Below are 12,778 nucleotides of genomic sequence, written 5' to 3'. Positions count from 1 at the left end.
AATAACAACAATAAACACCCCCCGGACCCGTAACAACGCACACAACGAGCCCCCCCACCCCCCAAACCCGATGAACAACAGAATAAATTAAAAATAAATTAAATTAACATAAACAATACCCCCCTGAAACCCCCTTCCCCCTCCTCCTCCCCTTCCCCCTTCCCCTTCCGCCCTCCCTTCCCCCTTCCCTCCTCCCCTTCCGCCCTCTCCCCTTCCCCCTCCCTCCTCTCCCCTTCCCCCTCTCCCCCTCCCCCTGCCCCCTCTCCCCTCTCCTCCCCCCGCTCTCCTCCCCCCTCCCCTCCCTCCCCCTCTCCTCCCCCCTCCCCCTCTCCCCCCTCCCCCTGCCCCCTCTCCCCTCTCCTCCCCCCGCTCTCCTCCCCCTCCCCTCCCTCCCCCTCTCCTCCCCCTGCCCCCTCTCCCCTCTCCTCCCCCCGCTCTCCTCCCCCTCCCCTCCCTCCCCCTCTCCTCCCCCCTCCCCCTCTCCTCCCCCCTCTCCTCCCCCCTCCCTCCCCCTCTCCTCCCCCCCTCCCTCCCCCTCTCCTCCTGCCCCCTCCCCCCTCCCTCCCCCCCTCCTCCCCCCCTTCCCCCCTCCCCCCTCCCCCCCTCCCCCCTCCCCCTCTCCTCCCCCACTCCCCCCCCCTTCTTGAGGGTAGCCGCCACCACCGGGCTCATAGTGTACCTCGTTGGAGGGAACGGCAATTGCGCCGTTACCAGTGCCTTCAGGCTCGTGCCTCCACAGGACGCCATCTCCATCCGTTTCCATGCTGCCCCCCTCCCCATCCATTACCCACTTGCGTACCATCGAGACATTAGCCGCCCAATAGTACCCAGAGAGGTTGGGCAGCGCCAGCCCCCCTCTATCCCGGCCCCACTCCAAAAAGACCCTCCTCACCCTCGGAGTCCCGTGCACCCAAACAAATCCCGTGATGCTGCTGTTCACCCTCCTAAAAAAGCCCCTCGGAATAGGAATGGGGAGGCACTGAAACATAAACAAAAACCTCGGGAGCACCGTCATTTTAACAGACTGTACTCTACCCGCCAACGACAGCGGCAGCATGTCCCACCTTTTAAACTCCTCTTCCATCTGCTCCACCAACCTAGTAAAATTAAGCTTATGCAAAGTCCCCCAACTCCTAACCACCTGAACCCCCAGGTACCTAAAACTCCTCACTGCCCTTTTTAGCGGGAGCCTACCAATCCCCTCCTCCTGATCTCCCGGGTGTACAACAAACAGCTCGCTCTTGCCCAGGTTCAACTTGTAGCCCGAGAAACTCCCAAACTCAGCAAGAATCTCCATCACTTCCGGCATTCCCCCCACTGGGTCTGCTACATACAGCAACAAGTCATCTGCACTGTTCTAAATTCTAAATTCTGCATAAAGTGACACTCGGTGCTCCTCCCCACCCCGCACCAGACCCCTCCACCTCCCCGACTCCCTTAGCGCCATGGCCAGAGGCTCAATTGCCAACGAAAAAAGCAAGGGGGACAGGGGGCACCCCTGCCTCGTCCCACGGTGGAGCCTGAAGTACTCGGACCTCCTCCCATTTGTCGCTACACTCGCCATCGGGGCCTCGCACAGCAACCTCATCCATTTAATAAACCCCTCCCCAAACCCGAACCTCTCTAACACCTCCCACAAGCACCCCCACTCAACCCTATCAAAGGCCTTCTCTGCATCTAATGCCACCACAATCTCCGCCTCTTCTTCTGCTGCCGGCATCATTATCACATTTAGCAGCCTTCGCACGTTAGCGTTCAGCTGCCTCCCCTTCACAAAACCCGTCTGATCTTCATGTATCACCCCCGGCACACAGTCCTCTATTCTAGTGGCCAAGATCTTCGCCAGCAACTTGGCGTCCACGTTCAACAGTGAAATTGGCCTATATGATCCACACGGCAAGGGGTCCTTATCTCGCTTCAGGATAAGGAAAATCAGTGCCCGTGACATCGTCGGGGGCAGAACACCCCCCTCCCATGCCTCGTTAAAGGTCCGAACCAGCAGGGGGCCCAACAGGTCCGCATATTTTTTATAAAATTCAACCGGGAACCCATCCGGTCCCGGCGCCTTTCCCGACTGCATGTGGCCAATCCCTCTAACCAGCTCCTCCAACTCGATCGGTGCCCCCCAGTCCCTCCACCTGCTCCTCCTGCACCCTTGGTAATCGCAGCCTGTTCAAAAAGCTCTCCATTCCACCCGCCCCCCCCCGCCCCCACCACCGGTGGCTCCGACCGGTACAGTTCCCTGTAGAAGTCCCTGAAGACCCCATTGACCTCTACCCCCTTCCGCACCACATTCCCACCCCTATCCTTCACTCCACCAATCTCCCTAGCCGCGTCCGGTTTGCGGAGCTGATGCGCCAGCATCCTGCTCGCCTTCTCTCCATATTCGTAGACCGCTCCCTGCTCCTTCCTCCACTTTGTCTCCGCCTTTCTGGTGGTCAGTAAATCAAACTTAGCCTGCAGGCTATGCCGCTCCCCCAACAATCCCTCCTCTGGGGCCTCCGCATACCTCCTATCTACACTCAGCAGCTCCCCCACCAGTCTCTCCCTCTCCCTCCTCTCCCCCCTCTCCATATGGGCTCGGATGGAAATCAGCTCCCCCCTAATCACTGCCTTCAGAGCCTCCCACACCATCCCCACCCGGACCTCCCCAGTATCATTGGCCTCGAGGTACCTCTCAATACATCCCCGGACCCTCCTACACACCTCCTCATCAGCCAACAACCCCACGTCCAGACGCCAAAGCGGGCGCTGGTCCCGCACCTCCCCCATCTCCAGATCCACCCAATGTGGAGCATGGTCCGAAATCGCTATAGCCGAATATTCGGCATCCTCCACCCTCGGGACCAGCCCCCTACTCAGGACAAAAAAATCAATACGGAATAAACCCTGTGCACGTGGGAGAAAAAAAGAGTACTCCCGAGCCCTCGGCCTCCCAAACCTCCAGGGATCCACCCCTCCCATCTGGTCCATAAACCCCCTCAACACCTTGGCCGCTGCCGGCCTCCTGCCTGTCCCAGAACTAGAACGATCCAGTGGGGGATCCAGCACCGTATTGAAGTCCCCCCCCATGATCAGGCCCCCTGCCTCCAGGTCAGGAATGCGGCCCAACATACGCCTCATGAAACCAGCATCATCCCAATTTGGGGCATATACATTTACCAACACCACCCTCTCTCCCTGCAGCTTACCGCTCACCATCACATATCTGCCGCCACTATCAGCCACCACCTCAGACGCCTCAAACGCCACCCTCTTCCCTACCAGGATCGCCAACCCCAGGTTCTTCGCGTCGAGCCCTGAATGGAAAACTTGCCCCACCCACCCCTTCCTCAGACGAACCTGGTCCGCCACCTTCAGGTGAGTCTCCTGAAGCATGGCCACGTCCGCCTTCAGCCCCTTCAGATCCGAAAACACCCGGGCCCGCTTAACCGGCCCATTCAACCCCCTCACGTTCCACGTGATCAGCCGGATCAGGGGGCACCCCGCCCCCCTCCCCCGCCGACTAGCCATAGCCCATCGACTGCTCGCCCCTGGCCAGCACCCCCCACTCGGCCCGTTTCCCATGGCGATAGAACCTCACCCTGACCCCCCCGACCCGCACCAGCTCCTCCCTGGCCAATCCAGCAGCAACCCGGTATCCGCCCCCCCCCCCCCCCCCCCCCCCAGGCTAGGACCCCTCCTAGCCGCGACACTCCCTCTATAGTACTCCCGTGAGCCAGCTGACTTTGCTGACCCCGGCAGCTCCCGCCCTAACTCCGACCCCTCCCGATATGGGGTCACCCCTCCTGCAGCAGCTCCTTGGCACCGCTCCGGCGTGGGAAAATGGAACTGATATCCACGCCCCTTACCTCCAGCTCCACCCCCCTCGTCCCGCAGCGCGGGAAACCAGAGGAAAGCCCGCGCTTTCACACTGCCCCACCCCACCCCCTCAACGCAGCTCCCAAATAGCAGTCCCAACCCATCCACCAACCCCGTACAAAAAAAACAGACTCCCAACACCCCCCTTAAAAAACAAAACCATAACCAACACCATCCGAAAGCAGAAAAAAAACCCAGAATAGCCAGCAACAGCATAAACAGTGATACAAAAAACCCCCACAGTCCCCAATCCCTAGTTCGAGTCCAACTTTTCAGCTTGCACAAAAGGCCCACGCCTCCTCCGGGGACTCAAAATAGTGATGCCGGTCCTTGTAGGTGACCCACAAGCGCGCAGGCGGCAGTATGCTGAATTTCACCTGCCTGCTGTGGAGCACCGCCTTCGTCCGGTTGAACCCGGCCCTCCGCTTAGCCACCGCACTCCAGTCTTGGTAGATGCGCACTACCGAATTCTCCCACTTGCTGCTCCTCACCTTCTTGGCCCATCGCAGCACACATTTCCGGTCACTGAACCGATGGAACCGCACCAGCACCGCCCGCGGGGGTTCATTCGCCTTAGGCCTCCTGGCCAGTACTCTGTGGGCCCCCTCCAGCTCCAGGGGCAGATGGAAAGATCCTGCCCCCACCAGCGAGTTCAGCATCACGCCCACATAAGCCGGCAGGTCCGATCCCTCCAGCCCCTCCGCGAGGCCCAGGATCCGCAAGTTCTTCCTCCTTGACTGAAACTCCATCTCCTCAAAACGATCTTGCCACTTTTTGTGGACCGCCTCGTGCATCTCCACCTTCCCCACGAGGGCCGAAACCTCATCCTCGCGCTCAGAGGCCTGCTGCTGCAACTCAAGGATCGCTGCACCCTGGGTTGTCTGGGTCTCCAGCAGCTTACTTGTAGTAACCTTCAAAGAGTCCTGCAACTCCACTTTCAGCTCCGTAAAGTAGCGCAGAAAGGCCGCCTGCTGCTCCTGTGCCCACTGCCTCCACTCCTCGGGGGCTCCACCGGCTGCCATTATGTCCACCTTCCCCCGCTTTTCCAGGGGAGCTGCTGCCATTTTTTCCTCGCCCCACTCCGGGTCCGCACCATAAATCCCGGGGGATATTACTCCAGACCCCTTCACACACCGGGAATCGTTGAATCAGCGCCATTTGAGGCCCTTAAAAGAGCCCACAAGTCCTACGAAAGCGGGAGCTGCCGAACGTGCGGCTTAGTTCCGCATTGCCGCCACCGGACGCAAATTCAATTTTTTAATATCAAACTGATCGGACTCTCGAATGGTTTTGATTCTTATGAGTAGCAGTCAAATATCCACATGGAAATTAAGTACCTCATAAGACCATTTAACATAGGAGCAGAATTAGGCCACTGGGCTCATTGAGTCTGCTCCGCCATTCAATCATGGCTGATATTTGCCTCATCCCCACAGAGTGTTTAGGCTTTTAAACAGACATTCATACTGTTCTTTAGCTTTAGTTTTCCCTGATTTGAACCAAGGGCATTAAAACATTTTGGACCATCAAACCACCACATGAGGATATAGTTCATGTAGGAACGCAGGCTTCTGTTGCTGCAGTTGCTGTTTGATGCTGAATGTTTCCAAAATTTTACTGTTTATATTTCAAATGTCCACTACCCATTGTAGTTTATGCTAATTTTATCAATCAAAGTCAAGTGCATAAAGGCAAAGGGCATTAGTTTGGGTGGTTACTTGAGCACATGCAAAAAAGGTGCTTACTGACACAGGAATAGAGTGGATTCAGGAGATGTATACCTGTAATATTTTGTTCCGTGAATAAATCAATTCCAAGTAAAGTCTAGGTCTGGTTTCTTTCTTCACTAACTGGCTATCAGGAGTTTAACATGTTGCATTTTCTACTTGCTCTGTTTTGTTCCTGTGACATTGAGAACTGCGCACAGCCAACTGTGAATCGGATATTTTCAAAGTACTTGTTTCCAAGAGTAATAGCAAATATTTTAGAATTCTAAGTTGCATTGTTAGAACCCCAAGCAGGAACTTGCTAAGTCAGCCTCTCTCTTAAAATTATATTTCAGACTGAATGTATATTTCAAATAATGTGTTATAAAAGCAGGTCAGACGTCCATCAGGATTAGGAGTAATTATTTAAAAAAAATTCAATTCCAAATTGGATCCTATGATAACATAGCAAGATAAAGGTGCATGCTAATTAATAGTCTGCAAATAAACTGCCAGGTAAATGCAAATATGCTGTCCTCATTGATTACTGTCAGAGTCCCATCACATTCACACTAGACTACCACCCTTGCCAATGCTGCCTTGACAAATGTATAGCTTGTTCTGACTTTGTTCAGCCTCCAATTAAAAAAATGAACCGTAAGTCGTTAAACTACCCTGATTATAATCAAGAGGTTAGGGAGGAGGAAATAAAAAGCAGAATAATTCAGTCGTGTTATGTAAACTGTATGGAAGGGTCCTTCCTGTTTGAACCTGTTTATTCCCTAATCATTCACTTATTTCCTCTTTCTTTTATTTACGCCATGTTTGATGTGTGCATGTGTCTTTAACACAGCCTGTCCCTTTAATTCACACAGAAAGAACCAGAAGGCTGTGCTGTTTTAAACTGGCTGACATCAGTGATGACTCAGTTTGATTGATTCGGCTGGTGACCCATAAATTGGCCCAAAAGGCTGTGCTCTGCCTGGTAACAGGCGGTGATTGGATCTGATCCCACTGGTTCAGAGATTCAAGGGTTGGGTTTCGGTTTCAGTTTGACTCCTGCCAGACCCGAGGAAGGTATGCTGTCCTCTCCCATCTCCATCTCCAGAAAGGCAGTGTTTCTGAACTGGTAGGGAGTCCGGATGAATCTATGTACAGGAGAACCATTACAGGCTCTGCAGGCAGGGGTGAACCAACTAACCCTCTCTGCAGAAAAGGCTAATATGTGCCAACCAAGTCTTTCTCAAGAAAAGACAGAGGCTTGGTAATACACTACAAAATGAAAGCAGAATTTGATCTGAAGCAACGGGGCCTCTCCAGGAAAAACTGTGACTAATACATTTCTACACTACAAAGATCATTAGAGGCTGCAAACCATGGACTTTGATCAACCAAAGGGTTGCTGTGAGGAAAGGGGCCTAAAGAACTGCCATTGAACACAAAGATTCTAATCCTTTGAATCTCATTATTTTCACCTCTTTCCCCCTCTGTGTTTGTCTGTCTTGTGTATATGTGGGAGTAGAGGATAGTTCATTTAAAGGGGGTAGCAGATTAGTTTGTTGTTATCACATTGTATTTACTTCAAATTTCATCATTATTCCTGATATAAATAAACAGTAATTGTGTTTCAACTTACAAACCTGGTGACTGTAATTATTGGGCAGCTAAGGGCCAAAGACTTTGGGCACTTTTTGTAAGATGTATTTTTTAATTCACTTGCGTTGTGACTCTGGGGCATGTGGTGCTGGAATTGACCGCACAGTTGCCCAGGGTGACGGAACATGTAAAATGTTGATTTTCTTTAAAAACAGGAGATATTCATCTCATAGTTTAGGGTTAGGCTGAAGGTACACATTACTCAGTTGCCAACGTTCCCAATACTGGCAAGGAATTCCAGTGGGAATGCCAGTGACAGGGTGAACTGCAGCTGTACCTTTCAGAACTTCCCTGAAGAATTATATTTATTTCAATTATAGGAAAATAATTCTCACAAAATACTTTCACCATGAGTTTTGGCAGAAATATTAGCAATGCTATTAAGTTATACAAATACAGATTGATGTCCAAGAGATTTCACAAATCGCAAGAAGAAAACTTTCCTGTGGTACTTGTCATGTGAGAGTACCTTTGATAAATGGGTGTTTACGAAATGGACCTTTAAGAAATGGAGCTGCTCATGTTACTGGAGTGATGTCAGAGTGTGAGTGGAGCTGAGCTCTACTTCTGCTTTTTAGTTTCAGTTTGAGAAAAAGCTTGGATGTGTCTGCTTTTCAGTGAGCTGCATCTGAGGTCTGCCATTCAAAGACTATCTATTAATCATTTGGTGAATTCAGAATTCAGTATTGAATGTAAACCCTGATGTGCTTCTGTTTGGAGGTTTGTTAAGTCTTTTGGATGTTAAAAGAACAGCATACAGATTACTTAGTGTTGTATTCTTTGGGGGGTGTTTTTGAATTAATGGTTGCTAAGATATTCACTGTTTGTTTTAAAAAGGTTAACTTGAGTTCATAGAATAAACATTGTTTTGTTTTAAAAAATGCTCGTCCATTTCTGCTGTACCATACCTGTCGAGTGAGCAGTGTGCTCCCCATACCATAATCTATTAAAAGTTGTGGGTCAGGTGAACTCCACGATACACTTTGGGATTCTCTAAACCCTGACCCATAACATACTGTAGTTGGGTTGTAATGCATGTTTTAAAAGATGATTGTATTATTACTAAGACAGCATACATACAGATCTACTATTACAGACTATAACTAAAGCAATTCAAGGGCAGCATGGTGGCGCAGTGGTTAGCCCTGTTGCCTCACAATGCCGAGGACTCGTTTCGATCCCAGCCCTCAATCACCGTCCTTGTGGAGTTTGCACATTCTCCCCGTGTCTGCGTGGGTCTCACCCCCACAATGCAAAAAGATGTGCAGAGTAGATGGATTGGCCACACTAAATTGCCCCTTAATTGGGGAAAAAAATGAATTGCGTACTCCAAATTTTTTTTTTTTTACAAAGTAAAAGCAATTCAGATGGAAGAAAGCTGAAATGTTTGAGACGGATTAATGATTTGCTTGTTTAGCAGTTCGTATACCTATATCGTGAAGCCAAATTCAATAAAAGGCACAGATAAGACAGCTGTCGAAGTGTTCTGCTGTGGCTACACTTTCTGTTCATGCAAGTGCATCAGATGGCTCACCATTCCAAAATATCATGCTGGGCCTACACAGAGATGCACTTCCTATACTCAGCATGGTCATTCACAGAATCAGGCCATTGGACCAAAAACAGACTGAATAACCCAACTGCACGGCATCCATGTGGGAATATACTCCAACTGTTTATTTATAGGGAAATGGCATTTCAAACAAAAAATACTTTTTCTTGTAACTTTTAGAACCAAACAGAAGGCAGTGGAAAATTTCACATCAGTGCGCTCAAACACGTGGTTTGGGATGTTTACAATGCCTCAACGATTGTGACAGATTCTAATTAGAACCACTGGAATAAAATAGCCAGCAGGAAAATAATTTTTCAGCAATCCACGAAACCACCTGTCAGTAATTTCTGATGTAATACATATACAAGCAGAAGTAAACAGCCACGAGGATAGTTAAATTGGCATATCAGGAGATGAAAAAAATATTCGGTGATAGCTGTTGCTTGCCTTGATACCGAGTCAGGAATCCATCTAGCTGAATCGATGAATTTTGTTTCATGTGTGAACGGAAGAAATACGAAATAGGCCATTTGATCCCTCAAGCCTGCTCTGCCATTCAGTACGATTATGGCTAATCTAATTGTAGCCTTTGACTCCGCTTTTCTGCCTCCCCCCTCCCCCACAATCATTCATTCCCTTATAGATCAAAAGATTATCTAACTCCACCGTGCATATATTTATGACCCAACCCCTTCTGCTCCGTGGGTTAGAGAATTCCAAAGATCAACAAATTTCCCACAGAAATTCATCTTCACCTTTGTGTTAAATGGGTGACCCCTTATTTTGAAAACGCGCCTGCCTGGTTCTAGATTTCCTCCCATAAGAGGAAACATCCTCTTAGTTTCTAACCTATCAAGCCCCTCAGAATGTTCTAGATTTCAATAGGATCACCTGTCATTCCTCAACTCCAATAAGGATAGGCCCAACCTGCTCAATTTTTCCTCATTAAACAACATCTGAAGTATATGAATCAGTTTAAAGAATCTTCACTGAACTGCCTCCAATGCAAGTATATTCTTCTTTAAATCTGGAGACCAAAACTGATGTAGCTCTCTAGGTGTGATCTCACCAGTGCCCTGTACAGTTATAGCAAGGGTCTCCTCATGTTATATTCAATCCCCCGCCCTTAAATCCAACATTCCATATTCCTTTTTTTTTAACAAACAATTTTATTGAGGTATTTTTTGGCGTTGTAAACAGTTACAGATTACATAAATGAGCAAACATCAACAGAAAACCAACACTTCAACCAAACCATAGTGCACATAACCGGTCCTCTCCCATAAACACTACCTGCTTACTTATCCTTCCTACTCTACTCTAATCCACCCCCCCTGCTGCCGTTCAATCTCCCGCGAATAAGTCGATGAATGGTTGCCACTTTCGGGCAAACCCATACAGATCCACTCAAGGCAAACTTGATTTTTTTCCAGACCCAGAAAACCCGACATGTCCGAAAGCCATAGTTGGGTCTTCGGGGGTTTTGAGTCCCTCCATGCAAGCAGTATTCATCGCCAGGCTATCAGGGAAGCAAAGGCCAGAACGTTGGCCTCTTTCTCCTCCTAGACTCCCGGGTCTTCCGAAACCCTGAAAATTGCCACCCCTGGACTCATCACCACCCTTGTTTTCAGTACCCGGGCCATGACACCTGCAAATCCCTCCCAGTACCCCCTAAGCTTAGGTCATGCACAAAACATGTGACCGTGGCTCGCTGGTCCTCCCGCGCATCTAGCGGACTTGTCCTCTACCCCAAAGAATCTGCACATTCGAGCTACCGTCATGTCGGCCCAGTGAACGACCTTAAACTGAATCAGGCTGAGGCTGGCACATGTTGCGGTTGAATTTACCCTACTCAGGGCTTCCGACCATACCCCGTCCTCCATCTCCCCGGCAAGTTCCTCCTCCCATTTGAGTTTCAGTTCCTCCGTCTGGGACTCTTCCCCCTTCATGAGCACCTTGTAAATATCCAAGACTCTACCCTCTCCTCCTTCTCCTCCAGAGACTATTCTGGCCTGGATCCCTATTGGCGGGAGGCGTGGGAAGGATGGGACCTGTCTGCGTATAAAGTCCCGCACCTGTAAGTACCTGAAGTCATTTCCCCCTACCAGCCCAAATTTATCCTCCAAAGCCCTCATGCTCGCAAAGCTCCCCTCCAGGAACATATCGCCCACCCTCCTCACACCCACCCACTGCCATGTTCGAAACCCACCATCCATGTTCCCGGGGACGAATCGATGGTTATCACATATTGGAGCCCAGACCGACGCACCCACCTCCCCTACATGTTTTCTCCACTGGCCCCATAACCACAGGGCCGCCCCCACTACCGGGCTGGTGGAGTACCTGGCTGGCGAAAGCGGTAGGGGAGCCGTGACCAGGGCTGCCAAACTGGTGCCCCTGCACGAAGCCGCCTCCACCCGCTCCCAGATAGACCCCATACCCACCATCCATTTCCTTTTCATGGCTATGTTAGCTGCCCAGTAATAGTTGATCAGACTCGGCAATGCCAGCCCTCCCTCGCTGCGGTTCCTTTCAAGCATCGCCTTCTTCACCCGCGGGGATTTTCTCGCCCAGACAAAGCTCATAATGATTTTGCTGGTCCTTTTGAAGAAGGACCGCGGGATAAAGATTGGGAGGCACTGAAAAATGAACAGGAACCTTGGGAGGATTGTCATCTTTACCGTCTGCACCTTCCCCGCAAGTGATAGCGGGAGTGCATCCCAGCTCCGAAACTCCCTCTTCATTTGTTCCACCATCTAGTCAAATTTAACTTACGTAACCTGCCCCAGGCTCATGCCACCTGTATCCCCAAGTATCGGAAACTTTCCCCAACCAGCCTAAATGGCAGCTCCTTCAGCCTATTCACCTGGTCCCTTGCCTGCACTACAAACATCTCACTCTTGGTCATATTTAATTTGTACCCTGAGAACCGGCCAAACTTTCTCAATGTTTCCAGTATATTGTTCATCCTGGCCAGTGGGTCCGACATGTACAGGAGCAGGTCGTCCGCATAGAGAGACCTTGTGCTCCACAACCCCCAGTCATTCCCTTCCACCCTTTGCAGCTCTCAGGGCAATCGCCACGGCTCTATGGCCAGCGCGAACAGCAACGGGGAGAGTGGGCATCCCTGTCTGGTCCCGCGATGTAGTCTGAAATAGCCTGACGTTGTTCTGCCCGTCCTTAGGCTAGCTTTTGGGGCCTGGTACAGTAGTCTGACCCAATTAACCAGTCCCTCCCGAACCCGAACCATCCGAGTACCTCCCACAAATAGTCCCACTCCATCCGGTCAAAGGCCTTCTCAGCGTCCATTGCCACCACTACCTCCACCTCCTTGCCCGTCGGGGGCATCATAATCACATTAAGCAATCTTCTCAAGTTGGCTGTCAGCTGTCTGCCTTTAACAAACCCTGCTTGGTCGTCCCCAATCACCTCCGGTACACAGTCCTCAATTCTAATCGGCGGCCTGTGACATCGTCGGAGGTAGGGTCCCTCTGTCCCTCGCCTCATTAAAAACCCTGGTCAACACCGGCCCCACTATCTCCGAGAACGTTTTGCAGAACTCTACCGGGTATCCATCCGGTCCCGGGGCTTTACCCGACTGCATGGCTTTTAGGCCCCCCAGTACCTCCTCCACTCTAATGGGGGCCCCCAGTCCATCCACTAGTCCCCTGCCCACTCTTGGGAAGGTTAGTCCATCCAGGAACCGTTTCATCTCCTCCGGGGGTTCTGAAGTGTAGAGCTTACTATAAAAGTCCTGAAATACCTTATTCAGTCCTGGTGGGTCCTCCACTCTGTTCCCCTGCCCGTTCACCACCCTACTTATTTCCCTGGCCGCTTCCCTCCTCCTGAGTTACTGCACTAGCAATCTGCTAGCCTTCTCCCCATGCTCATACACCACTCCCCTCGCCTTCCTAAGTTGTTCCACGGCTCTACTCGTGGATAGCACTCCCAGTTCCGCCTGCAGTCTCCGCATGTTCTTTGTCTATCCAGTGGATCTCCT

At 50.8% G+C, this 12,778-nt stretch overlaps 1 protein-coding gene across 1 annotated transcript in view; it reads right to left on the bottom strand.

Moving 5' to 3' along the window:
• The window catches only part of grk5l (G protein-coupled receptor kinase 5 like), a 320,507-nt gene that overhangs the window by 20,051 nt on the left and 287,678 nt on the right, over positions 1-12,778 (bottom strand). The window lies entirely within an intron of this gene.

The sequence above is a fragment of the Scyliorhinus canicula genome, chromosome 16, assembly GCF_902713615.1.
Source record: "Scyliorhinus canicula chromosome 16, sScyCan1.1, whole genome shotgun sequence".
NCBI classification, from domain to species: domain Eukaryota; kingdom Metazoa; phylum Chordata; class Chondrichthyes; order Carcharhiniformes; family Scyliorhinidae; genus Scyliorhinus; species Scyliorhinus canicula.
This window is presented reverse-complemented; position numbering and strand designations above follow the sequence as displayed.